Below are 25,704 nucleotides of genomic sequence, written 5' to 3' on the forward strand. Positions count from 1 at the left end.
CGTTGTGCATAATAGGAAAACAGCCCCAGGCACCTCTTCAGTGCCTTTAGGGTGTTTGGGACTGGGAGCTCCATAAGGGGTCACATGCAGACGGGGTCTGGGGTAATAACACCATGTGCCACGAAGCAAACGAGAAGGGCCAGGCGGTCTGTGTTGAACACACACTTGTCCTTATTGTACATCAAGGTGAGAGACTTGGCCGTACATAAGATCTTTGTGAGGTTCGCGTCGTGGTCCTGCTGGTCATGGCCGTAGATGGTGACAGTGTCAAGATATGGGAACGTCACCATCAGCTTGTGCTCCTCCACCATCCGATCCTTAACCCTCTGAAAGCAGAGACACTGTTAGTAACACTGAAAGGCACCCACAGGAAATGAAAAAGTCTGCCATCGACCTCAAAACCAATGTAGAGCCGGTCGCTCGGGTGAAGGGGAAGGTGATGATAGGCCGATTTGAGGTCAATGGTCGAGATGACTCTGTATTGTGCGACCTTGTTGATCAAGTTGTCTATCCAGGGTAGAGGGTACGCATCCAACTGGGTGAAGCGGTTGACGGTTTGACTATAATCAATCACCATCCAGTACTTGCCTGCCTCTTTGACCATGAGGACCTGTGCCCTCCAGGGGCTGGAGCTAGGAGCTATGATCCCCTCTGCCAAGAGTCGCTGAACCTTGGCCCAGATGAACACCATATGCTCTGTGCTGTAGCACCTGCTCTTGGTGGTGAATAGTTTACAGTCTGGGGTAAGGTTCGCAAATAATGATGGAGTGGCCACCCACAGTGTGGTGAGGCTTCAGGTCGATGTTGGGGCCCCCCGAACGCCATCGTCATGCTCCTGAACTGACTCTCTAAATCGAGGCCCAGTAGGATTGGCACGCAGAGCTGGGGCATAACCAACAACAAAAAGTTATCATAACACTTCCTACCCCCCCCTCCCCCCGTCAAAGACGCCACACAATACCCCCAGATACAAGTTTGCTGGTCTTTCGCCGCCATCGACATGGATCCAGTCATCGGCCAAATGGGTATCGAGAGTCTACGGGGCACCTCGGGGTGGATAAAACATTCGGTACTGCCACTATCAAAGAGGCAGTTCGATTCGTGCCCATTCACCTCGATCTGCATCATGGAGTTTGTGATCAGGTGACGGCTGGCTTGGTCCAAGGTGATCAATGACAGGATGGGTGCGTCGTCTTTTTCATTGGTGGGGAAGCCCGATGTCCAAGATGACGGCCTCCATGTTGACCACGCTGCCAACGCTGGTGAAGAAGATGAAAGTGACGTTGTTGGGGCCGGAAGTGATGTCGTTGGTGAGAGTTGCCGCTGCGTAGAAGATGGAGGTGGGAGCGGGTAAATTGGCAATTGCCTTACCGTGCATGCGGCCGGCACCGGAAGCTCCTCGGCCATACATGTCATGCTGCTTTGGATGGGGTTCTGGACCTGCAGACATGTTGATTGTGGCCCTTTTTCCCGCAGTCCGAGCAGGTAGCTCCTTTCACGGGGCAGAGACTTGGTGGATGTCTTGCCTGCCTGCAGAAGTTGCACCTCGACGATCCCAGTGCTACTGCAGCCACAATTGGGTTGGCCGTCCCTGACGCTGACTCCCAGGATGGTGGTATTCATGGTGGCGTGTACTGGATAGGCCTGCTTCTGCCCGTGATTGACTCCGCGTGCACTGGGCTGAGTCTAAGGTCCTGGCCAGTTGGATCACCCATTTCAATGGGTTTGATTCTCCTCGAGGAGACATTGTCAGATATAGTCTGATCTCAACCCCGACATGCAAGCATCCTGGACCAAGTCCTCCACACACTGGGCCCCCGGCACAGGGAGCGTGGGGTTCCCCAAACAGTCCCAGTGTGATCAGGGCTTGGACAAACTCTTTTACCTACTCATCAGGTTGCTGTTTTCTGGACGCCAGGAGGTAACGGGAGTAGACCTCATTGATCTTGGGCTTGTATAGCGCCTGTAGCTCAGCCATCGCCTCGGTGTAGGTCGTGCAGCTTCTGATGGCCTGGAAAGCCCTTTGGCCAACTCTTGCCCATAGGACTTTCAGCCTCTTCTCATCCGAATCGACCACTCCAGCAACAGCCTCCAGAAAGTTGTTCAAGCAATTGATCCACTGCTCGAAGAGTTCTGATGCACCTGGGACTTGGGGATCTACTTCTAGCCATATAATCTATGGCTTGTCATCAAGTTTTGAATGTATTCATTATTTTGAACAGTGTTTTGTGCTCCAAATTTTATTCCATTCGATATCACTGTTAAGATTGGTGAAACAGGTTTGCGGGATTCAGAGGGGCTTTTTGAAAACGTGCAGTGAATTTGGAAGGGGGGATAGTCTTTTTTTTCTTTGGCTTGGCTTCGCGGACGAAGATTTATGGAGGGGGTAAAAAGTCCACGTCAGCTGCAGGCTCGTTTGTGGCTGACCAGTCCGATGCGGGACAGGCAGACACGATTGCAGCGGTTGCAAGGGAAAATTGGTTGGTTGGGGTTGGGTGTTGGGTTTTTCCTCCTTTGCCTTTTGTCAGTGAGGTGGGCTCTGCGGTCTTCTTCAAAGGAGGCTGCTGCCCGCCAAACTGTGAGGCGCCAAGATGCACGGTTTGAGGTGTTAACAGCCCACTGGCGGTGGTCAATGTGGCAGGCACCAAGAGATTTCTTTAGGCAGTCCTTGTACCTTTTCTTTGGTGCACCTCTGTCACGGTGGCCAGTGGAGAGCTCGCCATATAATACGATCTTGGGAAGGCGATGGTCCTCCATTCTGGAGACGTGACCCATCCAGCGCAGCTGGATCTTCAGCAGCGTGGACTCGATGCTGTCGACCTCTGCCATCTCGAGTACCTCGACGTTAGGGGTGTGAGCGCTCCAATGGATGTTGAGGATGGAGCGGAGACAACGCTGGTGGAAGCGTTCTAGGAGCCGTAGGTGGTGCCGGTAGAGGACCCATGATTCGGAGCCGAACAGGAGTGTGGGTATGACAACGGCTCTGTATACGCTTATCTTTGTGAGGTTTTTCAGTTGGTTGTTTTTCCAGACTCTTTTGTGTAGTCTTCCAAAGGCGCTATTTGCCTTGGCGAGTCTGTTGTCTATCTCATTGTCGATCCTTGCATCTGATGATAGTAGACAACGATGATTGATCATTGCGGTTATTTGGTGATTATCAAAATTCTTTGAGTTGTCACATCTCAATATATATAATGAATATTCAACTGCACTTAGCTATTTGTTGTTTAGATGGCCATGTCAGGAAAATCACACTGGGTGCCTTTTTAGATTGAAAGTACCTGAGTGCAACAGTCCCGGTGGTTGGACATGCAGTAGAGTGGATCACAATCAACAAATTTTTCCAGTTCAAATTACACTGCAGGCTTCCTTCAAAAAGTTGTAGGGGTCCTCCAGGATAAATTATGGTACAGGAGTTGATTTAATATTCCTGCACATTCCTTTTTAGGCTCCCATGTAGTAGCAAAATTCATTAATTGTGCCATTACATGCCCGCAGTCTAAAAGCCATAATAGAATTGGGGTCAGATTTAAAGTGCTGGTGACTGTCCTCAGAGCCTAGTTCAGCTATGTGGTGTAGATGCTTGCATATTGATGGTAGAGAACAGGTCTATAATATCCTACCATTGACACACAAGGTAATCCCTGAGAGCATATGATTAATGTTATTCCACATTTTATGGAGAAAGATGACAGATTTCTTGCAGCCCATCTGTTTGAGGCCCACAACAAATGGAGAGCAGCCTTTGAACATTATTTAATTATACCTGCTCATGGCATAATAGCTCAGAATATTTAGCTCCATAACTCACATTATTGTGTCATAGAGGTTGCCCAATTGATTATCTTATGCACATAAACTCACATTTATAGTGCAAATTATGGAGACTGTTATTATTGTAAAGACATCAATATGTACATATACATAGCTCCAACCTCCATCATGAAGGTTGTAAAGCCCTCTGCTTCTTTCTGCAATAAAGATACAATCAGTTTTCCTTCACCAATGGTCTCACCTACCTTGCTGAATTTTTTCTACATGTTCTCAACCTGAACAATTTATCTTTTGACTCCTCACACTTTCTATCATGAGAGGTGCTGTGGGCACTACATGGGTCCAGCCATGCCTTTCTTTTTGTCGGCTATGTGGGACAGTCCTTGTTCTTAACCTCCCAACTCTTGTTTCATCAATGACTGCTATTGAGCCACATCTTGCAGAACTTGTCAATTTTATCACCTTCGCTACCAACTTCCATACCACTCTTAAATGTACTCAGGCTATTTCTCTCCCTTTTCTGTATCTCTCTCTCACCATTTCAGGAACCAAACTATCTACTAACGTTGACTATAAACCCACTGACTCCCACAGGTATCTAAATTCTCATCCTGTGTTTTGTTAGGATGCCATCCTCTGAGTTTGTTTTTACCTCTGCCCCATTTGGTCTCATAATCATCTTTCTTATCCAGGCTATTTTTGATAGTGGGGTAATGAGCAAGCCCCGATGGCGCCATCATCTCCAGCTGCCCCACCAGCATGGCGGTACAAGCAGGGCTGGTTCACTCAGAGATGTGCAACACCACACAACCACCCCCAGAACTGGCTTACGCATCCCTCTACTATGGTTCATTGGTTGATAAAGCCCTCTTTCTGTTTCTTGGAGGTCTGCTCTAACCACTTCACCTTCCAAACAGAAAGGGATAGAATAACCCTCATCCCCACCTTTACGCAACAAACTTCTGCAACCAGCACATCATCTTTTGCCGGCTGCAGAAAAATCACATAACCAGCTACACAATACCCTCCCCATTCCACCTTCCGAGGGGCCACTCCCTCTGTGACTTCCTTAGTCTGCTCATCCCTTCCTATCCTCTCCTTTGTCACTCTTGGCACTTCCACTGTAACTACAGAAGGTGCAAAATTTGCTCTTACACCTCCTTCTTCCTCACCATCCAAACTTAAGCAGCTCTTTCAGGTGAGGGAAAGATTTACATGCACTTCCTCCAACCTCATCAACTGCATTTGGTGCTCTGGATGTAAACTCTTCTACACTGGTGATATCCAACACAGACGCTGACCATTTTGCAGAGCATTGGCACTCTGACCACACTGGCCATTCTGAACTCCTGGTTGTTTGCCATTTCATCTCCCTTTCCCATACCCATGCTGACCTATCTATCCCCTGCCTTCTCCACTGCCAATGTGAGTCCACTCCATCAACCCCATCTACACTTAGAAAAGCTGCCAATGTAGCGGCTGCTACAACACAGAAACACACCACTGGGCTCGGTGGGGTTTCCAGTAGAACTGTTTATTTGAATTTTGCATGCGCCCCTTTAAGGTCAACGGGAATTCTGCCCCGAGCAGCGGTGATGTCATCACGTTGCCCGAATGCGAGCTGTGGCCTAAGCAACGGGGTAATGAGCAAGCCCCGATGGCGCCATCATCTCCAGCTGCCCCACCAGCATGGCGGTACAAGCAGGGCTGGTTCACTCAGAGATGTGCAACACCACACAACCACCCCCAGAACTGGCTTACGCATCCCGCTGCTTGGGCGGCTAACCCCTCCATTTAGGTTGGGCTGTCTGCATGGATTGGTCTAAGTCCATATGTGCTGATTTCAGTTGGTCGACCGTGAATAGTTCCTCCCTCCCCCCAATGTCCAGAGTGAAAGTCTTTCCCGATCGGTGGAGGACCTTGTATGGGCCCTTGTACGGGTGCTGCAGGGGGATCGGGTGCGGGCCATGCTGGACAAACACTAACTCCGTTGAGGCCAGCTCTTTGGGGTTGTTCACTGGGTGTTTGCTGTGGTGTGTCGGTGGTGGTGGTGCCAGGGAGGCGAGTCTGTTGTGGAGGTCCATGAGCAGGGTTGGGATCTCACCTCCGGATTCTGCGCCCACTCCAAAAAACTCCCCTGGTAGCGACAGCAGTGCACTGTAGACGAGTTCCACGGATGAAGCCTGGAGGTCCTCTTTTGGAGCCATTCGATTGCCAAGCAGGACCCATGGCAGCTCGTCTGTCCAGTTGGGTCCTTTTAACCGTGTCATGAGATCCGTCTTGAGGTGCTGGGGGAAGCGCTCTATGAGTCTATTCGCTTGGGGATGATATGCCATGGTGTGATGGAGCTTGATTCCCAAGCAGTTGGCCAGTTGCGCCCAGAGGGCGGAAGTGTCCCTGATAAGGAGGGCTTCTGGCCGCCTCATTGTCCAGTCGACCACAATCAGGAGATAGCGGGCATCCCTGGACACCGGTAGGGGGCCCACTATATTGATGTGGATATGGTCAAACCTCCTGGCTGGCGGGTCGAAATGTTGTATTGGGGCTCTGTCATGGTGCTGGACTTTGGAGGCTTGGCAATGAATGCAATTCCTTGCCATTTGGGCCACTTGTTTTTTCAATCCGTGCCAGATGAAATGTTCTGCCACCATGCGCACCAATGTCTTGACTGAGAGGTGGGCCAAGTCATGAATTGTCCGGAACGCCTCTGGGGGTCTACCGGTCGCAGCAAGCTGGTTGAGACATTGCACAAGACCATGTCGTGGCTGCCCGGCAGCTTCAGGTCATTGAGGCGCAGGCTGGTGATGGCGATTCGGAGGTCCTGAGTCTCTTCATCCTCCCTCTGGGCTTGAGATAATTAGGTGTAGTTCAGGCCAGGGAACAAGTTGTGGATGGTCGGTCTGGAAAGCGCGTCGGCAACGACATTTTCCTTACCTGCCTGGTATCGGATATCAGTGGTGAACTTTGAGATGTAAGAAAGGTGTCACTGCTGGTACACCAACCAGGGATCCTTAGCCATGGTGAGAGCCTGAGTGAGTGGCTTGTGGTCCGTGAAGGCGGTAACGGTCTGCCCTCCAGGAAGTAATGTAAGTGCCTGATCGAGAGCTCCCTGTTGAATGCACTGTACTTCAGCTCGGATGGTCGGAGGTGCCGGCTGTAGAATGCCAGCGGGCGCCACTGCCCATTGACTTCTTGCTTAAGGACGCCCCTGATGGCCATGGCAGATTCATCCACAGAGAGTGCTGTGTGGTTTTCGGGCCATGGGTGGGCCAGTAGGGTGGCGCTAGCTAGGGCGGCCTTGGTCTGTGCAAAGGCTGTCTCGGCATTTTTTGACCAAGTGTGTTTTGTTTGGCTGAGATCAGGACAGAGAGTGGGCATATTATGCGTGCAGCCCCGGGATGAAGTGGAGGTAGAATTTAACCATCCCAGTGAACTCCTACAGGCCTTTGAGTGTGTCTGGTCTGGGGAACTGTTGTATGGCATTAACTTTGTCTTTTGATGGTGCTGCCCCATCTGCAGTGATAGTGTGACCCAGGAACTGTAGCGACTCCTTCCTGAACTGACATTTGGCCACATTGATGCTGAAGTCAAATTCAGCCAGGCGGGTGAACAGTGTGCGGAGATGGGACTGTGCTCATTGTGATCTCAACTGTCGATGAGGATGTCATCAAGATAGATGAACATGAAGTCCAAGTCTCTACCCACTGCGTCCACGAGCCGCTGGAAGGTTTGGGCTGCATTCTTCAGGCCAAAGGGCATCGGAAGGAATTCAAAAAGGCTGAATGGGGTGATGATGGCGGTTTTGCCAATGTCATCTGGGTGTATGGGGATCTGATGGTAGGCCCTCACCAAGTTGACCTTGGAGAAAACTTTGGCACCATGTAAGTTGGCCGTGAAGTCCTGAATGTGGGGGATGGGGTATCGGTTAGGTGTGGTTGCATCGTTGAGCCGGCAGTAGTCCCCACATGGGCGCCAACCCCCAGAGGCCTTTGGGACCATCTGCAGGAGAGAAGTCCAGGGGCTGTCCAACCTGCGTACTATGCCGTGCTCCTGGAGGCAGGAGAACTCCTCTTTTGCTAGCTGCAGCTTCTCTGGTGGCAGTTGTCTGGTCTTGGCGTGGAGTGGAGGGCCTTGTGTGGTGATGTGGTGGCGGACGCCATGCTGAGGTATAGTGGCAATGAACTGTGGCCATAAAATGGCGGGGAACTCGTCTAGGATGTGGGAGTACTCGTTCCTGAGCGTGCAGATGGTCGTTATCCCCAGGCTGTGGACGCTGGATGGCTTGAGTTGGAGGGTCTGGAAGGTATGGGCATACACAAACCTCTTGGCCATCAGATTGACCAGCAGGTTGTGTGCTCTGAGGAAGTCGGCTTCTAACAGAGCAGTTCTCACGGTGGCCAGTAGGAACTTCAAGTGGTATTTGTCTGGCCTGAGGTGTACCTGAATGGTCTGTGTGCCAAAGGTCTTTATGTCGGTGCCATTCAATGCCTGTATGGTGGGGCCTCATGCTCTCATGCGGGATTCGAGGGCGATCAGGGGCAGCATGCTCAACTCTGCTCCGGTGTTCACCAGGAAATGCCGTGCATTGGTCTTGTCCACCACATGTAAGAGGCTGTTCGTATGGCCGGCCATCAGCAGTAGCTGTCCCGGTCATTTCCCTAGTACAAGCAGGGTTTGTGGCACTTGCGGGCTTGGGCTCCCCAGCTTTGGTGGTAGAAACATGAGGTCCATGATGAGAGCCTGGTGGATTGGTGCTCCTCCGTCCTCTGTCTGGGGGTGGGCTGTGGTCGGCTGGGTTCAGGGCGGGTGACCTGGTTCATGGCAGTCTCATTCTCTTGTTTAGATCACCACAGCAGGTCGGTGCAGGCTGCGACCTTCCAGGGGTCTGAGAAGTCCTTGTCCACTAGTAGGAGCTGGATGTCTTCCAGCATTTGTTCAAGGAAGGTTTGCACAAACATCAGGCAGGGTTTATGACTTTCTGCCAGTGCGAGCATTTCATCCATTAAGGCGGACTGGGCTCTCTCCCCCAAGCCATCAAGGTGCATCAGCCTGGCTGCGTGCTGCCGACAGGAGAGACCGAAGGAGGGCTTTGAGGGCAACATACTTGCCTTCCTCTGGAGGATCATGGATCAGGTCATTCACTCTGGTCGCAGTTTCTTCATCAAGGGCACTCAATACATGGTAGAATTTGGTGGAGTCCAAGGTGATCTGCCTAAGATGAAACTGGGTCTCAGCCTGCCTGAACCACGCGTGGGGCCGATGGGTCCAAAAGGGGGGAGTTTCACAGAGACAGCGCTGATCGCCAATGATAGAAACACACCACTGAAGTTGATGGGGGTTTCAGTTGAATTTTGCACGCGCCCCTTTAAGGCCAATGGGAGTTCTGCCCTGCGCAGCGGTGATATCATCACGTTGCCTGGGGCACAAGCTGTGGCCTAAGCCACGAGGCAAGAGCAAGCCCCGACGGCGCCATCTTCTGGAGCTACCCCACCAGCGCGGGTGTACAAGTGGGGCCGGTTCGCTCACAGAAATGTCTGCCGCCACACCAACATATTAAAGGATCCATCTCACCCTGTTCATATTCTCTTCTTTCTCCTTCCATCAGGCAGAAGATACTTGAGCTTGAAAACATAAATGTTCAGATTTTGGGATTGTACCTTTCCAGTTGTTGTCAGGCTCATGAATGGACTTGATGGTTAAAAAAAAAATGCCTTACACTGCTTTAACTGTATTTTTCTTATATCCTTCACTTTGTCTTTGAACATTAATTACACTGTGGACCTTTTGACTTTCTGTAACATTACACCCTGCAGATTTGGTTTATTATTGCACAATTTGCTGTATTTAAGTATGGGTTCACTTACCTGTAAAACACACAAATAAAAGCTTTTCACTGTATCTCAGTACATGTGACAATAAACAATTAAATCAATTCAATGGCTGAAGAGTTTGGACTCAAGACTATGACAATGCCACCCCCCACCAACCTTCCCATACTGCACGACCCACTGATTTGTTAGCTTCCATTTCCAGCATCTGTTCTGTGCCTTGATTTTGCACTTGTATTTTCTCAGTTACAAAGAATAATCCATGAAAGAAATCTCTTATTAAGAGCTCAGATGTAAGGAATGTGGAGTTGAAATCTTCCAGCCATCAAGTGACAAAAGGCATAATGGTTTGTCAGTGATGAATGACCTTGTTCTTGCCTCATATATTCACAGGAGGCACCAAGTGAAACCACATCCATTGATCTACTTGAGCTTCAGGTCTATCATTACATATTTTCACCTTCCTCTCTTGAGCTTCCCTGTTCATATCAAAGTTCATTCTCTATCTCCTAATATGTCGTTCCTCACAAGTACCTTATTGTAGAACTCTCTGCCTCCCTCAAGTCCTCATTCAAGTTTTGTTTCTTTGTACATTGAACATTATTATATCAGTTTAATTTCAACTTCCTAATTTAACTTTTAATTCAGAGAATTTAATTCACTATCTTCTTAATGTCTTTTATCACCAGATACAATTATTTAATATGACTAGCAAAAATGAAAATAATTAAGCCATAACAATACATTTCATGCCCATGCTTTAATCTTTTATCTTACTTTGGTGATGAGTCAGAATACATGAGAACCTGGTTGGGTGGTGTCAGAACAAAAATCTTGCTCTCAATGTCAGAAGGAGCTCATTATTAATTTTGCTAAGGAGGGGCCAAGGGACCATGCATGCGTGTGTGTGTGTGTGTGTGTGTGTGTGTGTGTGTGTGTGTGTGTGTGTGTGTGTGTGTGTGTGTGTGTGTGTGTGTGTGTGTGTGTGTGTGTGTGTATAGGTAATAAATATTCAAGTTCAAAAATAGAGCAGTCTGTTACAAAGTGAGGGAGTTTCAAGAACCTAATAGCTGTTGGAAAGAAACTATTCTTTAAACATAGAGATGCTGCTTTTCAGGCTTCTATAACTTCTGTCCAAAGGTAGGTATGAGAGGAAGTTGTGACCAAGGTTTTGGGGGAGCATTTATGATGTTGGCTGTATTCTTGAGGCAGCACCTCAGATAGATATCTGCAAAGGATGGAAAGTCCAAGCCTGTGACAGACCTGGCTGTGTTTGCTACCTTCTGAAACCTTCTGCATTCCTGGCACTTATATTGCCAAAGCAGTATACTGTCTATAATGCACTTAGAGAAGTTTGATAGTGTATCTGATGACATGCCAAATTTCTTCAGACTCCTTTTTAAAATTTAATTAAGTTTACTATTATAAACTTCTATTATAAAAATCTGGTTGGCTGTAGCATGTAAGGATTTCAGTGCCTATGAAAATTGTACAATCTATATGACGATAAATTCACCATTATAAATGTAAGGGTAAAGGTTCCATTATTGCCACGTAATACTACATTTAGAATGTAACATGAAATTCTTTAACTTTTGTTGACTGTATTATTATGATTCTCAATTTACGCCAAGATGAATGATTGAGAAATCCTATAAGTGGTATTCCTGTTGTAACATCAACAAAATATTAAAGTTCTGCTCATCTAGTTCTGATTTCGGTTGGGAAAATTATAACATTTTGTGGAGGAATATGGTTGAAGCTTTAATTTATTTGCATGCTGTGATATTCTCAATTTGTAGCCTTTTGATGATATTGATATTTACTGAACTTCATTTTTTTTGATCCATGTTAAAGATTCTAATTTTATTCTTGTGGCCTAAATCTATATTTAGTTATTTTACTTACAAATGGTTAATGATAATGATTCTGAAGCCACATGGAGATGATAACTGATTCCCTAGGACACTCAGGGAGGCTAGTGGACAGTTAGTGGGGCCATTAACAGAGATATTTAGGATGTCACTGGCCACGGGGGTGGTGCCAAAGGATTGGAGGGTGGCGCATGTGGTTCCTCTGTTTAAGAAAGGGTCCAAATGCAAACCTGGGAATTATAGGCCTGTAAGTCTGACGTCTGTGGTGGGCAAGTTGATGGAAAGTGTTCTGAGAGATGCTATTTACAAATTTTTGGAGGTACAGGGATTGATAGGGAGTAATCAGCATGGTTTTGTCAGGGGTAGATCATGCTTGACAAATCTGATTGAGTTCTTCGAGGGGGTTACAAAAAAGGTTGATGAAGGGAAAGCTGTGGATGTTGTCTATTTGGACTCTAGTAAAGCTTTTGACAAAGTTCCCCACAGGAGGTTAGGAAAAAAGGTGGAGGCATTAGGTAAAAAAAAAGAGGTAGTGAAATGGATTCAGCAGTGGTTGGATGGGAGGTGTCAGAGAGTAGTGGTAGAAAATTGTTTGTCCAATTGGAGGCCGGTGACTAGTGGAGTTCCTCAGGGTTCGGTTCTGGGTCCACTATTATTTGTTATATATATATTAACGCTTCCACCAGCGTTGTCTCCGCTCCATCCTCAACATCCATTGGAGCGCTTTCATCCCTAACGTCGAAGTACTCGAGATGGCAGAGGTCGACAGCATCGAGTCCACGCTGCTGAAGATCCAGCTGCGCTGGATGGGTCACGTCTCCAGAATGGAGGACCATCGCCTTCCCAAGATCGTGTTATATGGCGAGCTCTCCACTGGCCACCGTGACAGAGGTGCACCAAAGAAAAGGTACAAGGACTGCCTAAAGAAATCTCTTGGTGCCTGCCACATTGACCACCGCCAGTGGGCTGATATCGCCTCAAACCGTGCATCTTGGCGCCTCACAGTTTGGCGGGCAGCAACCTCCTTTGAAGAAGACCGCAGAGCCAACCTCACTGACAAAAGGCAAAGGAGGAAAAACCCAACACCCAACCCCAACCAACCAATTTTCCCCTGCAGCCGCTGCAACCGTGTCTGCCTGTCCCGCATCGGACTTGTCAGCCACAAACGAGCCTGCAGCTGACGTGGACTTTTACCCCCTCCATAAATCTTCGTCCGCGAAGCCAAGCCAAAGACAAGACATATATTAACGATCTGGATGTAGGGGTGGAGAATTGGATAAGCAAGTTTGCGGATGACACAAAGATTGGTGGTGTTGTGGACAGTGAGGTAGATTACCGTAGATTAAAAGGTGATTTAGGAAGGCTGGAGGTGTGGGCTGAGAAATGGCTGATGGAATTTAATACAGATAAATGTGAGGTGCTACATTTTGGAAAGGCAAATTTAAATAGGTCATATACATTGAATGGTAGACAATTGAGGAGTGCAGAGCAACAAAGGGATTTAGGAGTTATGGTAAATAGTACCCTCAAGGCTGATACTCAGGTAGATGGTGTGGTGAAGAAGGCATTTGGAATGTTGGCCTTCATAAATCGGAGTATTGAATTCAAGAGTAGGGAGGTTATGATGAAATTGTACAAGGCATTGGTGAGGCCAAATTTGGAGTACTGTGTACAGTTTTGGTCACCAAATTATAGGAAAGATATAAACAAAATAGAGAGAGTGCAGAGAAGGTTCACGAGAATGTTGACAGGATTTCAGGGTCTGAGTTACAGGGAAAGGTTGTGCAGACTGGGGCTTTTTTCTCTGGAGCATAGAAGATTGAGAGGGGACTTGATAGAGATGTTTAAGATTTTAAAAGGGACAGACAGAGTAAATGTGGATAGGCTTTTTCAATTAAGAGTGGGGGAGATTCAAACTAGAGGACATGGTTTAAGATTGAAGGGGGAAAATTATAAGGGGAACATGAGGGGAAATTTCTTTACGCAGAGGGTGGTAGGGATGTGGAATGAGTTTCCGGCAGACGTGGTTGAGGCAGGATCATTGGTTACATTTAAGGAAAGACTGGATCGTTACATGGATAGGAGGGGACTAGAGGGGTATGGACCGGGTGCTGGTCAGTGGGACGAGGAGGGTGGGGATTTGCTACGGCATGGACTAGTAGGGCCGAACTGGCCTGTTCTGTGCTGTAAGTGGTTATATGGTTATATGGAAACATTTTGTTAATCTTCTATCCTGATCTTTTTGCTTGTCTCGATCTGATCCCAGTAAAATTCTGTTCCGAATTATCTACTGATTAGTTCGAGAGGTTTAAACAGTGATTTGTTAACAACACTTCATTCTTTTTTTAAAATTAAAAAAAAAATTTCACACTATGAACCATATTAATCAAAATACACACAAACATTTCCCTCTTGAATATACATAGTGTCATTTTCTCCCCTTTTTCCCCCTCCCTTCCTCCCTTCTTCTCAACCCTCTTCCCACCCACTAAACATTCAACATATACAATATATTAAACCCATTAAACAATGTCACCACACAATGAAAATAAACAAGAAAATTGTGACATCTATTTTTACACACTGGGTCAGTTCATTTTGTCTTCTTCTCATTCTGTCATTTTAGGGTGTGGAGGTCCGCGGTAGCCCCTCTCTGTTGTGTTCCATGTATGGTTCTAAAATTTGTTCGAATACTGTGACGTTATTTCTTAAATTATATGTTATTTTTTCCAATGGAATACATTTCTTCATTTCTATGTATCATTGCTCTACTCTCAGGCTCTCTTCTGATTTCCAGGTTGACATTATACATTTTTTTGCTACAGCTAAGGCTATCATAATAAATCTTTTTTGCGCTTCATCCAGTTTAAGGTCTAATTCTTTATTTCTTATATTACTTAGAAAGATCTCTGGATTTTTTGGTATGTTGCTTTTTGTGATTTTATTTAATATTTGATTTAGATCTTCCCAAAATTTTTTCACTTTCTCACATGCCCAAATTGCATGTACTGTTGTTTCTGTTTCCTTCTTACAGCGAAAACATCTATCTGATACTGTTGGATACCATTTATTTAACTTTTGGGGCGTGATATATAGCCTTTGTTACCAATTGTATTGTATCATGCATAACCTCGTATTTATTATATTTCTCATAGTTCTGGAGCATAGCTTTTCCCATATTTCATTTTTTATGTTTATGTTTAGATCTTGTTCCCACTTTTGTTTGGGTTTATAGCTTACTTGATCACTTTCTTTCTCTTGCAGCTTGATGTACATGTTAATTATAAATCTTTTAACTATTACTGTGTCTGTAATCTCATATTCAAAGCTGCTTCCTTCTTGTAATCTCAGCCTGCTTCCCAATTTGTCCTTTAAGTAGGTTTTCAGTTGGTGGCATGCAAACATTGTACCATGAGTTATTCCATATTTTTACTTCATTTGTTCAAATGATAATAAATTATTTTCCAAAAAACAATTTTCTATTCTTTTAATTCCTTTTCTCTCCAATTCACTAAAGGAAAGGTTATCTATTGTGAAAGGGATTAGTTGATTTTGCATCAATAATAATTTTGGTAATTGGTAATTTGTTTTTTCCTTTTTACGTGAATCTTCTTCCAAATGTTGAGCAGATGGTGCAGTACTGGTGAACTTCTATATTGCACCAGTTTTTCATCACACTTATAAAGTGTATGTTCTGGTACCTTCTCCCCTATTTTATCTAAATCTATCTTAGTCCGATCTGATTTTTCCCTTGTTTGATAAAAATCTGATAGATATCTTAATTGTGCTGCTCTATAATAATTCTTAAAGTTTGGTAGCTGCAAACCACCTTGTTTGTACGATTCTGTTAATTTATCTAGTGCTATACTCGGTTTCCCCACTTTCCATAAGAATTTCCTTATTATTCTCGTTAGTTCATTGAAGAATTTCTCTGTTAAGGGAATTGGTAACAATTGAAATAGATATTGTATCCTTGGGAAGATATTAATTTTAATGCAATTTACCCTTCCTATCAGTGTGAATGGTAAATCTTTCCAATATTCTAAGTCATCTTGTAATTTCTTCATTAATGGCTGATCATTTAATTTGTATAGATGGCTTAGATTTTTCTTTCTTTGGCTTGGCTTCGCGGACGAAGATTTATGGAGGGGTAATGTCCACGTCAACTGCAGGCTCGTTTGTGGCTGACAAGTCCGATGCGGGACAGGCAGACACGGTTGCAGCGGTTGCAAGGGAAAATTGGTTGGTTGGGGTTGGGTGTTGGGTTTTTTCTCCTTTGTCTTTTGTCATTGAGGTGGGCTCTGCAGTCTTCTTCAAAGGAGGTTGCTGCCCGCCGAACTGTGAGGCGCCAAGATGCACGGTTTGAGGCGATATCAGCCCACTGGCGGTGGTCAATGTGGCAGGCACCAAGAGATTTCTTTAGGCAGTCCTTGTACCTCTTCTTTGGTGCACCTCTGTCACGGTGGCCAGTGGAGAGCTCGCCATATAACACGATCTTGGGAAGGCGATGGTCCTCCATTCTGGAGACATGACCTACCCAGCGCAGTTGGATCTTCAGCAGCGTGGACTCGATGCTGTCGACCTCTGCCATCTCGAGTACTTCGATGTTAGGGATGAAGTCGCTCCAATGAATGTTGAGGATGGAGCGGAGACAACGCTGGTAGAAGGATTCTAGGAGCCATAGATGATGCCGGTAGAGGACCCATGATTCGGAACCAAACAGGAGTGTGTATGACAACGGCTCTGTATATGCTAATCTTTGTGAGGTTTTTCAGTTGGTTGTTTTTCCAGACTCTTTTGTGTTGTCTTCCAAAGGCGCTATTTGCCTTGGCGAGTCTGTTGTCTATCTCGTTGTCGATCCTTGCATCCGATGAAATGGTGCAGCCAAGATAGGTAAACTGGTTGACCGTTTTGAGTTTTGTGTGCACGATGGAGATGTGAGGCCCTCCATCAGCCAGCTCCCCACCATGACTACCAGGCCTAGATTATTATCTTGTCTAATACCTAATTGTCTAATTGCTTGTGTTTGCCATTTAAATTGTGATTATTTTTTAAACTTTGTGTAATCCGCATTATTCATTGGCAACGCTTCACTTTTATTTGCGTTGATCTTGTACCCTGATATTTCTCCATATTCCTTCAATTTCTTATGTAATTCTTTTATTGATAATTCTGGTTCTGTTAAGTATACTATGATGTCATCTGTAAATAGACTGATTTTATATTCCTTCTCTTTTATTTTTATCCCTTTTATTTTATTTTCTGTTCTTATCAGTTCTGTCAAGGGTTCTATAACTAACATAAACAGTGAGGGAGATAGTGGACATCCCTGCCGAGCTGACCTGCTTAATTTATATTGGTTCGATATATATCCATTTACTGTCACCTTCGCCAATGGTCGCTTACATAATGCTTTAATCCAATTAATCTATTTCTCTGGTAGGTTGAACCTCTGTAATACTTTGAATAAATAATTCTATTCTACCCTGTCAAAGGCTTTCTCTGTGTCTAAAGCAACTGCCACTGTTGGTGTCTTATTTCCTTGTACTGCATGAATTAAGTTAATGAACTTACAGACATTGTCCGTTGTTCATGTTTTCTTAATAAATCCAGTTTGATCTAGTTTTACTATTCTTGGTACACAGTTGGCCAATCTGTTTGCTAATAGTTTTGCTATTATCTTATAATCTGAATTAAGTAGAGATATTGATCTATACGATGCTGGTGTTAGTGGATCTTTCCCCGTCTTTGATATTACTGTAATTATTGCTGTTTTACATGAATCTGGCAAATTTTGTGTTTCTTCTATCTGGTTCATTACTTCCAGGAGAGGAGGAGTTAATAACTCTTTAAATGTTTTATAGATTTCTATTGGGAGTCCTTCCTCTCCAGGCATTATATTGTTTGGTAGTTTTTTAAAATATATCCTGTATTTCCTCTATTTCAAATTGTTTTATCAATTTGTTTTGCTCCTCTTCTTGCAATTTCGGCAGTTCAATTTTAGCTAGAAACTCATCTATTTTGTCTTCATTCCCTTCGTTCTCAGTTTGGTATAATTGCTCGTAGAATTCCTTGAAGTTTTCATTGATCTCTGTTGGGCTATATGTAATTTGTTTGTCCTTTTTTTTGATGCCAATACTGTTCTTTTAGCTTTTCCTGTTTTAAGCTGCGAAGCTAGTATTTTGTGGGTTTTTTTCTCCTATCTCATAATACTTCTGCTTTATTTTCATTATGTTCTTCTCCACCTTATGCATTTGTAGTGTTTCGTATTTTATTTTTTTGTCTGCCAATTCTCTTAACCATATAACCATATAACCACTTATAGCACAGAACAGGCCAGTTCGGCCCTATTGTCCATGCCGTAACAAATCCCCACCCTCCTAGTCCCACTGACCAGCACCCGGTCCATACCCCTCCAGTCCTCTCCTCTCCATGTAACTATCCAGTCTATCCTTAAATGTAACCAATGATCCCGTCTCAACCACGTCTGCCGGAAACTCATTCCACATCCATACCATCCTTTGCGTAAAGAAATTTCCCCTCATGTTCCCCTTATAATTTTCCCCCTTCAATCTTAAACCATGCCCTCTAGTTTGAATCTCCCCCACTCTTAATTGAAAAAGCCTATCCATATTTACTCTGTCCCTTTTAAAATCTTAAACACCTCTATCAAGTCCCCCCTCAATCTTCTACGCTCCAGAGAAAAAAGCCCCAGTCTGCACAACCTTTCCCTGTAATTCAAACCTTGAAATCCTGTCAACATTCTCGTGAACCTTCTCTGTACTCTCTCTATTTTGTTTATATCTTTCCTATAATTTGGTGACCAAAACTGTACACAGTACTCCAAATTTGGCCTCACCAATGCCTTGTACAATTTCATCATAACCTCCCTACTCTTGAATTCAATACTCCGATTTATGAAGGCCAACATTCCAAATGCCTTATATCTTCCCTTGTTTCTAGTTCTTTTTCTGTACTTACTATTTCTCTTTCCAGCTATTCTATTTCCTGATTTTAGTCCTTTTTCATCTTAGTTACATAACTTATTATCTGCCCTCTGATGAAGGCTTTCATTGCATCCCATAATATAAATTTGTCTTTCACTGATTCCGTATTTATTTCAAAGTACATTTTAATTTGGCACTCAATAAATTCTCTAAATTCCTGTCTTTTAAGTAGCATGGAGTTTCATCTCCATGTCTATGTTCTTGGTTGGATGTCCTCCAGTTCTATTGCTAATAACAGGAGTCAGTGATCAGATAACAATCTAGCTTTATATTCCGTTTTCCTAACTCTCCCTTGGATATGGGCTGACAACAGGAACAGGTCAATCCTTGAGTATGTTTTATGTCTACTCAAATAATATGAGTATTCTTTCTCCTTTGGGTGTTGTCTCCTCCATATATCCAAAAGTTGCATTTCCTGCATTGATTTAATCATAAATTTGGCTACTTTGTTCTTTTTGCTAGTCTTTTGTCCAGTTTTATCCATCTTTGAATTTAAATTAAGGTTAAAGTCCCCTCCTATCAATATATTCCCCTGCGTATCTACAATCTTGAAAAAAATATCTTGCATAAACTTTTGATCCTCTTCATTAGGAGCATATATATTGACCAAATTCTAGAATTCTGAATATATCTGACACTTTATCATTACATATCTCCCTGCTTAATCTATTATTTCCTCCTCTATTTTGATTGGTACATTTTTATTGTTAATATAGTTACATCTCTGGCTTTTGAATTATATGATGCTGCCGTTATGTACCCTACCCAGTCTTTCCTTAATTTATTGTGTTCCACTTCAGTTAGATGCGTTTCCTGCACGAATGCTATTCTGTTTTTTATTTTTTCAGTAAATGAAATAGCCTCTTCCTTTTGATTTGGTTATGTATACCATTAATATTTATAATCATATTGTTTAACATGGCTATCTCATACTCTGTTTACATCTCATTTCTGCTTCCTCACCACCACCACCTTTTCCCCATTTTCATTTCTCAGTTTTCCTTTTTTGAATGCACTGTATGACAACACTTTTAAAACATAAAATACTTCAACCACTCCCACATCTAAAATTCCCTTAACCCCAAGTGTCACCCCTCTCTGAGTCATCCCTTGTCCCTTGCCGGGCAACCACAACTTCCCTCTCCATTTGGACTGCGAACCCATTGGCAAGTGTCAACTGATTTTGTAGTGACTGTTATTCTCTCCCACCCAACCTCTTCCAGAAAAAACTTTTATTTTCACATTAAAACAAAGCTCCCCTCTTATCTTCTTTTTTTAAACCCCTCCTCTTTCCCCCCTCTTACTTCCCTCCTTTAGTTCTTACTTATACCTTATTTTTAAATCTTTATATGTAGTTTGTCGTTGTTCTTCATTCTTGTTACATCTCTTCATCTCTCTTTCTGTCTTGCAGTCATTCTGCAAATTCTCGTGCTTTCTCCAGATCCGAGAACAGTCTGTTTTGCTCCCCCAGGATAACTATTTTAAGCACCACTGGATATCTTAATATAAATTTATAGCCTTTTTTTCCATAGGATCGATTTTGCTGCGTTAAACTCCTTCCTCTTCTTTAGGAGCTCAAAACTTATGTCTGGGGAGAAATTTTTTTTTAACCTTTGTACTCCAGTGGTTTTTTGTCTTCTCTAATTTTATTCATTGCCTTCTCCAATATATTTTCTCTTGTCGTGTATCTCAGAAATTTTACTAAAACGGATTTTGGTTTTTGTTGTGACTGTGGTTTCAGGGCTAATGTTCTGTGTGCCTTATCTATTTCCATTCCTTCCTGCATTTACGGCATTCCCAGGACTTTTGGGATCCATTCTTTTATAAATTCTTTCATATCTTTGCATTCTTCATCTTCCTTAAGGCCCACTATCTTTATATTGTTTCGCCTACTATAGTTTTCCATTATATCCATTTTCTGAGCTAACAACTCTTGTGTTTCTTTAACTTTTTTGTCACTTTCTTCCAATGATCTTTTTAAGTCATTCACTTCCATTTCTACCGCCATTACATGGTCTTCCACATTTTCTAATCCTTTCCCTACATCTGTTATGACCAGCTCTATTCTACTCACTTTTTCTTCTGTACTTTTCATTTTTATTTTCATTTCACTAACTTCTAGTGTCAACCATTCTTTTAATACTTTCATTTGTTGTTGTAATTTTTAAAATCTATATACTGTCCATTCATTTTACCTTCTATTCCTCCTCCTCCTCCTCCTCTTCGTCTCTGTGTCTCTTCTGACTTTCTTGTTGAGCTGCTTGTCTCCTGCTTCTGTTTTTCTTTCTCATCCCTCCATTTCCCATTGCTTTCTTTTTCTTCCAGCTGGGAGCCCTGTTGTCGGGCATCTCTCAGCTGTTCGTGCTGTGTAGTTTCACTCCACAGCTAGTCCTCCCTCCCGTCGGTGTTCTCCTTGTTGTGCACCTCTGTTTGGCTCAGTGAGCCATTTTTGCAGTCCCGCGGTCAGTAGGTTGTGACCCTGCGGGGTCTCCACTAACTTCAGGGAGCGGGCTCCTCTTTCCATGGCGGGTCCCTGCTTTATCGTGCAGGTAAGGCCTTCTCCTTTCTCTACCGGCGTCTTTCCTTTTTTTCCCGTTGTTTTTGGTTTTTATTTCTTGGATGCCATTTTCTCCACATCTTTATCTTTTATTTGTTATGTTCTGTGTATCTGGGGCTTTGCTTTTTCTTCACTTTTTTTCTTCTTTTCTGGAGAGGGCTGGTATTTTCCTACCGGCCATTATTCCATCATGTGACTTCTCCCAACACTTCATTCTTGAAGGAGGTCAGCACTTGGGCTGTGATATGGTGCATCATATAGTCTATACATACAGTACATGTTAGAGCTGATGTGTCATATTTGGTTTTTAAAAAACAACTTTCCAGTTTAATACTCAGTTGCTATGGAAATATTTTAACAAAATTATTTACAGCACTGCCTTTTGATCTGATATTCACATAGAACATCACAGAGTTCACATGAAGAGGTTGTATTTGTCACAAAGAAAAGAATATAACATTACTAGAATATAAAATGTTGAATAAATGGACATAAACACAAACAAGAAAATACAAGGATGCAGGCGTGCGCGCGCGCACACACACACACACACACACACACACACACACACACACACACACACACACACACACACACACACACACACACACACACACACACACACACACATTTGCTTCATGAGAAATTATATTCCTATGTTGCCATTGAAGATAAGATTTTGAAGATACCTCATTGTTTGATAGTAATAAAGTTGATTATTCTATGATATAAGAGAATTCTTATTTTTGCGTCCAATCTCCACTTCCCCCCACCCCCCCCCCCCCCTTTCCCTAATGTTTACTAATTGATCATTTTCTGATCTCTACCATTATTTGGTTACTTATCTGACTTGTATTCATTTGTCTCCACACTTGATGATTGCCTGTGCCTGGTGGTTTTTGCATCTGACTGGCTAAAGATCCTGACTCTCTTTGATTAACTTTGCCCATGCAATTGTTCAGTCATACTACCATCCATCAGGACAAAGATATTCTGGGAAAAACACGAAAATGACAACAGCAACTGGCATTATATTTCGTTTGAATTTTTTTCAAATTGTTGGAGCTAAAAAGTCCAGTGTTATTTCTAAACCATGTTCTTTATTGGAGTACATGTGGGTATGGGAATACTTTATGAGGTAATGGGGCAGATGTTACATTTCCTGCTGTTGCTTGGGAAGGTTCCATGGACACAAATATCTCTTGCAATTGAAGTTGTGATTTACTTGCTTTTTTTTCCAATTTAGTATATTGCAATTCATACTCACAAAATGGTCTCTTTTGGATTTGAGTAACCAAATGCAGATTGGATGATTGCTTTGCGGAATACCTCTTAGTCTACAAGAGTGACCCTGAGCTACCGGTTGTCTTCTACTCTAACTCTGCATTCCATCTGATTCTACCTTCTCTGTCTGTTTCTAAAGACTGTTTCAATGAAGCCCAACATAATCTTAAGGAGCACCATCTCATTCATATGGCTTGATCTAACCCTCAGGATTCTATTGACTTCTACAATTTCAGATATTCAGCTATTACAGTTTGTATCAGAACTGACCAGCTCTGATGAAAGGTCATCTATCTGTAAAATTAACTCCATTTTCCTCTTTCCACAGATTTTTCCTGATCTGCCAAGTATGCCCGAAGTTCTGTTTTTTTTTATAGTAGACTCCCAGGAACTGCATTGTTTTATTTCTCCCCTTTCCTCCATTGACTACTTTTCCCTGTTCACTCTTCTCTTCAAATCCATCTATTAATATCTCTACCAGACTGATCAGCTCCAATTCACAAGCATTCATGACCCTTTTCATGGATTCCACTCTGTCACAGATATTCTTTTTGTCCTGTACCCAAACTCTGCTTTTCAACGAATGAAAACAAATTTGATTTCTAACTTTTCCCTGTGTTGATGAAAGGTAATTGAAACAAACTAAGTCATTCTCTCCTCTGAGACTCCCTTTCTGGTATTTTCTGAGGATTTCCAGCGCAATTAACAAAGCCTTCTCTATCTCAGCCAGTTCCTCTCTCCACAAAAAGAGCTGACCTGCTGAGTACTTCTATCATTTTCGGTTTCAATTTTAATCGGGCGTTCAAAGGCATGTCAGTGAAGGTCTGGCAGCATGTGTTGCAGCCAAAACTCACCAGTGAGTGGGAGGAAGAGATCATGTTGGAGGGTCTAGCTTATATCAAGTGACATCATTTTCACAGTCTCAACTCTGAATGCATTATAAGTTTTCATTCTTTTAAAAAAAATTATTTTTCACACTGTGAATCATATCAACCAAAATATATACAAATGTTTCTCATTAAATATACACAGTGGCATTTTCTCCCTTTTTTTCCCCCTACCCTCCCTCCCCCCTTCCCACCCCTCCCAAACCAATAAACATTCAACATATACAATACAATAAACCCATTAAACAACGTCATTACACAATGAAAAATAAACAAGAAAAATGTGTCATCTACTTTTACACACAGGATCAAGTTGTTTTCTCTTCTTATCATTTTAGTGGGTGGCGGTCCGAGGAAAGCCCTCTCTTTTATGTTCTATGTATGGTTCCCAAATTTGTTCAAATAATGTGACTTTATTTTTTAAATTATATGTTATTTTTTTCCAATGGAATACATACATTTATTCATGTACCATTGCTGTATTCTCAGGCTCTCTTCCATTTTCCAAGTTGACATTATACATTTTTTTGCTACTGCTAAGGCTATCATAATAAATCTTTTTTGCACATTATCCAATTTGAGGCCTAATTCCTTACTCCTTATATTATTTAGAAGAAAGTTCTCTGGATTTTTCGGTATGTAATTTTTTGTGATTTTATTTAATATCTGATTTACATCTTCCCAAAACATTTTCACTTTCTTACATGCCCAAATTGCATGTACTGTTGTTCCCATTTCCTTCTGTAATGGAAGATTCTAAGATATTTTTTAACCTGTTTTTTCTTAATTTCCAACTCTTGCTTCTGCAGAGCTAAGAACCTTTTTTTTAAACTTGCAGCTTTGGGTTCTGCAAGGCTGAGAACCTAATTGTTTTTAGAATCAGCAGACATAAGCAAAATTCCACCGAGGGGCCAGATATGCTGTTATCTGAAGAAAGGACATCTGTGTACCAAGAACATTTAATTTTCCTGCTTGTTTTGGTCACAGACTGTCAGAGGCCTAGCCTTGATGCGAAATAAACCATTGTATTCAAAGTGATAAGCTGAAAATTATGTTATTCGTTAATAGCCTAGCATGCTAGCTTGCTTGTTTATCTTTCTTGCTGTGCTGGAAATAGGTGCTTGGGTAAGCAGTTTTTGGGTAATATAAGCGATGGACCCGCTAGTGAAGTTTGAGACTCTCCGAGAGGTGGCAACATCTCTCAGCAAGAAGAAGAACTTCTGGAGTCCAGCCAACGTCCCGGTCAGGGGAGGTGGAGAAGCTGCTACCGGCACCCTGACAACCTGCTACAAGTGTGCAGTCGTTGTCTCCGAGTTGGGAGTTGGGACCAGTCCAAGTGTTGATAAGTATAGTTGGGAAGGGCTTGCATATTGTAGTGTGAAATCAGCTTTTGAATTTGTAATAAACATTTGTATAATCTGAACTGCTCTCGGTGCGTGTCTATTTTCTTTCGGTAGCTCAAACACTGTGACCAATCTAAAATGAACAAAGTGAGAGGTACAAGTTTACCCAAGACACATAGAAACATAGAAGATAGGAGCAGGAGTAGGTCATTCGACCCTTTGAGCCTGCTCCGCATTGAACGAGATCATGGCTGATCTTAAAGTTCAGTACCCCGTCCCCGCCTTCTCTCCGTAACCTTTAATACCCTTATACTGAAGAAATATATCTAATTCCCTCTTAAATGTATTTAATGAACCTGCCTTTACTGCCCTCTGTGGCAATGAATTCCACAGATTCACCACCCTCTGGGTATAGAAATTCCTCCTCATCTCGGTCCTAAATGGTTTGCCTATTATCCTCAAACCATGGCCCCGGGTTCTGGATTTTCCCATCATTGGAAACATCCCATCTGCATCCACTCTGTCCAGTCCTGCCAGAATTTTATATGTCTCTATGAGATCCCCTCTCAATCTTCTAAACTCCAGCGAGTACAATCCCAATTTGCGCAATGTTTCCTCATAAGTCATTCCTGCCATTCCAGGTATCAGCCTGGTGAATCGCCTCTGCACTCCCTCCATTGCAAGAACATCCTTCCTTAGATAAGGTGACCAAAACTGCACACAATACTCCAGGTGTGGTCTCACCAAGGCCCTGTACAGATGCAGTAAGGTATCCTTGTTCCTATACTCAAACCCTCTTGATATGAAGGCCAACATACCATTTGCCTTTTTAACCGCCTGCTGTACCTGCATGCTCGCCTTCAGAGACTGATGTACAAGTACCCCTAGGTCTCTCTGCACTTCCCCATCTCTTAATCTATTGCCATTCAAATAGTAATCTGCCCTCCGGTTTGTATTACCAAAGTGGATAACCTCACATTTATCCACATTGTAGTGCATTTGCCATGTATCTGCCCAGTCGCTCAATTTATCCAAATCACACTGGAGCTTCCTGACCCCCTCTTCCGTGCACACAACCCCTCCTAGCTTAGTGTCATCTGCAAATTTGGAGATATTACATCCAATCCCCTCATCCAGATCATTAATGTAA

This window comes from Narcine bancroftii, chromosome 5 (genome assembly GCF_036971445.1).
Source record: "Narcine bancroftii isolate sNarBan1 chromosome 5, sNarBan1.hap1, whole genome shotgun sequence".
NCBI classification, from domain to species: Eukaryota; Metazoa; Chordata; class Chondrichthyes; order Torpediniformes; family Narcinidae; genus Narcine; species Narcine bancroftii.